This window comes from Protomyctophum parallelum (genome assembly GCF_964188405.1).
Source record: "Protomyctophum parallelum genome assembly, chromosome: 17".
NCBI lineage: Eukaryota > Metazoa > Chordata > Actinopteri > Myctophiformes > Myctophidae > Protomyctophum > Protomyctophum parallelum.
This window is the reverse complement of record NC_139719.1, coordinates 15,031,573-15,037,000: the sequence shown is the minus strand read 5'-3', so window position 1 is coordinate 15,037,000 and position 5,428 is coordinate 15,031,573.

Here is a 5,428-nt window from a genome sequence, read left to right as displayed (position 1 = left end):
AGCAAATGTTCAATTATGGAGGCTGATTGCAAACACAAGGTAATTAGTGATTTCTAACTATTTTTGCAGTGTTACAGTGTGGAGGACTAGTTTTTTGTTTTTTTAATCCATGAAGCATGTCTATTGCTGGACTATTATCAAAGCTCATGTACCGCGTGTCATCTTTTTTCTTTAATTAATATCCTTTTTTTTGTGGCATTTCACGTTTCTTTTTTGTGACTGAGACAGTGATCAGAGATACAGGGAAGGAGGGAACGCGGGGGGTGACATGCAGCAAAACCAAAGAGCTTTGCCCTCAGATTGGATTAAAACCCCGGGCCAGGTGTGGGAATAATGACTGGTGCCTTATTTATGTGCTCTTACCAGGTGCGCCACCCCCTGCATGCGTCATCATTTTAAATAGAAAGTGACTGCTGAATTCAGTTTGGGACCTGCCACGGTGGTGGGTAGAGACTAAACACTGATCAGACATCAGTTTGGGACCTGTCACGGTGGTGGGTAGAGACTAAATCAGAAACTGATCAGACAACAGCCCACATTTTGGCAGCATCTAGCTGGTGGCCATTGTACATTATCCATCCTACTAACTATTGTGACATTAATTATGCGTTCCTAACCCATGAAGACCTGAGAACCATTCTACAAATGCCTTCTAAATCAGTATTTCTCAAACTTTCTCAAGGTAGCGAACCTAGCCGATCTACAATGAATGTTGTAGATCTGCTATTTTCACTATAGGCTATATCTTCTTTTTACTTTTTGAAAATCATTTGCTACTTTTCTTTTGTCGATTGTGTTTCTGGTGGACCCTGGACACGACATTGAGAAACAGTGTCTTATTGGTCACTGGTCTGTTGATCGCTTTGACTCCTGGCCCTCCCCCCCTGCAGCTCCCCCAACACCCCTCCCCTCGCTAGTCGATAGCAGGCAGCAGGTGAGCCTCTCTCATGTCTACTGCGTGATAGACACTTATCGGTGCTAATGTTCTCATAGGATCCATCTCCAGGTGGGCCTCCTTTCTTCCGTAATTGATCTCAAAGTCTCACGGCTTGTTGCTCACGCTGCTCCTCCCTCAGTACTGTAGCACATCGCTGCCGTGTAACCACCCTGCCTTTCTCGTACTGCAAAAATATGGACGATTAATGTACTGGTGTGAAGTGGCTGTGGTATAAGTTTAGAACTTTTTCTCAAGAGGGATTCTTTTTTTTCCAGCTCTCTGAAAGTCTGCTGTCTACACAACGCACTGTCGCCTAGTGTGTCCATACTTTAGAGTTTGTGATAGACTTCCCCAGCGATGGGATGGCTTAGGGGGAAACAATCAGAGCAGCATTTAGACTCGGGCTACTTTCTGTCAGAAAAAGAGAGAGAGAGAGAGCCACAGCTCTGGTTTCCGAACCGAACTTGGCACAAACACTGTTCAGAGGTCTGCACGCCATGAGAATAGTCACACCAAGGGTCATGTGAACACATTGACTGCATGCCGGCATGTTTTCGGGCACCTCAGTAGCCCTTGCCACACAAAAACTACAAATCACGGGACCCCTGACCGGCCATCTATGGCCGTTTCAGGCCATAGACGGCTGCCGCAAGAGGCCTGTCGTAAACGGAGGTCGTAACCCGTCGATTTATGGGCGTGGCAGGCAAATGATAACCTTTTGAGCCCGTCTAAAGACGGGTATGGTATGGTGCGAAATGTTAACTTTGAGAGTGGACATATTTGCACACTGATAGTTACAAATGGATGATTAACACTGAGGATTTCACTGTGTTTCCGGATAGCACAAATAACAAAAACACTGTTTGTTTTCTTTCATTCAGTTTATTTCTGGACTATTGTATTTTCTTGTCATTGTTCTCCATGGCATTACAAGACACATAAGTTCTAATAGCCAAATAGTCACAGGGACAAAAATACAACGATAGCCTAATAAGTAATAAATAAACATTTTGTTCTAAATTAAGCTTGGCAGGCTGATTTCACTGAACGTTCACTGATTATCATCACTGAAAATCTCCCCTACGTTACACTGAAGACAGACATTCATTATTATTTTTCTTTTGAACGTCGAAGAGATACGTTAAACGAACTCAACTGTCTAGAACACATAGAGAGTAAGGGAAAAGCTAATACAAAACAACATCTCCCATTTCCATTGACACACAAAGACAGCAAACGGATGACCAACAACCTGACTTGCGCTCACAAATTCAGGCCAACCCGCATGGAAACTGTTATAGACTACTATATCTGGAAGCAATAATAAAAGTTTTTAATTGCATAAAACATGTTAAGGCAGCTTAGTAATTAAATACACCTCCCCTTTAACTATTTAACTTGCTCTGTTTACTTCTCAGCAAGTCAATAAATACTATAATAAATAGACTTGTATTGGTATTCTTTTAGATTTCAAGAGCACCGAATGTGCATACTCTGTATATTAATTATTTTCGTGTATGTAAAAATAATTAGTTCAATAAATATGATTGAAGTGAGTGAAAGTGTTTATAATGATGTGAACAAAGCATATAGCCTCACATTGCTACTCTATGTAGAGTTTCAACCTGCAGACCCACATGACCGTTAACACAAAAGCACCACAGTTTCACACACCATGCACCTACGACACATACAGTACATACGTGTAATGTAAAGCAAAACATCTGTAAATGAGTTTACATATTACACACATTTGGAACGTCTGACATCGTTTACCTTATATTTGACCGAAGAACATGCAGGGAACTGTAATGCCTGATTCATACTTATATGTATTTATATGCCGGCGTCTTTGCACTGACAATAGCAGACCTAAACGCTCAGTCGCTCACCAGTGGTGTAAAGTCACTACGTACTGTATGTACATTTACAAGTATTTCCAGTTTTCAGTATACTACATCTCAGAGGCCAATATTGTTTTTTTTCTCCACTACAATTATTTTTTTAACTTTAGTTACTAGTAGTTACTTTGCACATATATTTCTTTTTACGAAACATACATTGTGTACAATTTTATACAATTGATAAACTTGTGAAATGGGACATTCTGCATAATGAGTACTTTATTCTTTTTAAGTATATTTTGATACGAATACTTTTGCACTTTTACTCAAGTACATTTTTAATTACCACACTTTGACTTGCAGCGGCAGAGTATATTTCTACATTTCAATATTGATACTGCTTACTTAAGTAAAGAAACATGAATACCCTTTCCACCACTGAAGCTCACAAGCTGGCGAGACAACAGGTATATAGATCTGCTATTTCCGGCGGTGTGACAGAGCGCTTAACCAAGCACAAATCGGGCATAAGTACACAGACCTTCAACCGAGGACATTACTTTATATAATGCAACTACAGTATTTCTGAATATCAAAAATAGCTATTTGATCCGACCACGAAATTAATGTCTACGAATGCTTTGCATTTGACATGGATTGCACATAAGCCCAGCACTATGTTAGCTTTATATTATTGCACGAGAACCTATACTGTACATAAATAAGTATATCAGCTGCCCTTAATCTACCTCTTAAGTGGTAATATACAGTAATGCACTAAAACATGTGATTTTATTACACAGTGGTTTGCCTCACACAATGCCCACTTGCTTATAAGGTAGCATGTTTTTTTTTTTTTACACACAGACAAACTATTGTGTTACAAATAGAACACCGAAATGCACATTTCCCTTCTTTTCCGCTACAACTTCGTAATACCTATATTTTAAAGTGCCTCGTCCTTCAAACTTTAGACGTACTGTAAATGAAAACCTCTTTGGCCACCTAATAATGTCACTGTAGTTCAAAAATATACGTATTTTCTCAAAAATGACAACACATTGTGATTAAACAGTACCATAGATCCAGTCTATAACACCACGATAATGGTACACAGTAAGGTTATACAGATTGACCGTGATTATCACAGATCCACTATAATGCCATCTAATTAGTACATATTTTATGAATGATACTTTAACTGACTATAGTGAGATGCTTTATTTGCAGACTTTGTTGTGTCTAATACACTACACTACTCTACGTCCACTACGGGGCGATGACACCAAGACGCGTTGCTATAAACGCATCAGCAGCAAAACTATTAACAATGGTATGGCGTGACTGGCACGCTTTACGCTGGGAACCAACGTAAAGCTCATTTATAATGTGCGCGGTGGTTTGTGCGCAACAGTTCACAGCGAGACGTCTGGTCAATGTGTTTCAATGAGGATACACTAAGAAAACCCCTTTATTTTTCTTTCCGGAGCGGAAAGAAATCTTCACATGCGTGAGCTTATGCTTGCACGCCGGGTTTGTTTCAATCGTTAAGGCCTTTGCAGATAGGGTCTGATTTTTCACCCGGGAAAAAACCGAACACATGGTTCTCTATGACCTCATGGACAGCAAATCTGATGCGTTTTAAAAATAACAAATAAATTAAAAACGATTGCTGTCTCCAAAGGCCTTCTTGCGCCACACCACATTTTTCTTGCGGGTTTAATGCACATTAAAGTGCAAATATTGTGACATGTCCAAGGCACGGAGTCACACCTCTGCTCACAGTGCTTTGTTAACGACAGCCAACTACAGCCAACTACAGCAAAACGTTTCTGAATGGTCTGCGCTTGTATAGCGGCGTGTCTCGGTGTGATCACCCCCTCCCTCACAGAGGAGTTCTAAACAGCAGGCATGGCTTCAGTTTCCTAGTAGTATCAGCAGGGTTAGCTACTGTAACGCTTCTAGCAGCACCAGTGCTTGACCTCCTACAATACAATAACCTCTTAACATTTTTTACATCAGCTACGTTGACGACATATATAATAAATATAACTAAATATATAAATAAATAACATTATGTTGATTTGTTTTATGTACATAGTTGCTCGTGATTTTTAAGGCTTCAGATTCGGGTCCATATAGGCTATGAGTGTTTTTTTAAACGAGCACATAAGATTGCACGAACAACACAAAAACAACAGGGTAATTAATTTCTGCACAGTAAAATGTAACGCTTTCAGAGTTAACCACTTGGTGTGCCTATTTTGAGCATGTCGGATGTGAAATTGGCAGATCTACAAGCTCACGTGATGCGACACGTTTTGTATCAAATAGGGCTCAAGTAAAACGTAAGCCATATTTTAGTTATATTTAGTCACACGATGATGTAAACACATGTGGCATGGGGTGAGCTCAGATCGGTGAATCAATAGGTTCCACCGCTGTGATCCCAGCGGCACCCGCCCCTCTAGACCGGAACTCACACTGGCTGACCTGGCTAGTAGTAGATAACCTATTTTTGCCATTTTCAGGAAATGGACAATGTTTTATATACTTAACTGTAATGACATGCCCAAAATGGGGACGTGAAAGTGCTTAACAGAGACTTGTATGAGTGCACTGTCCTTTTCCTCTCAGAATGACTTAA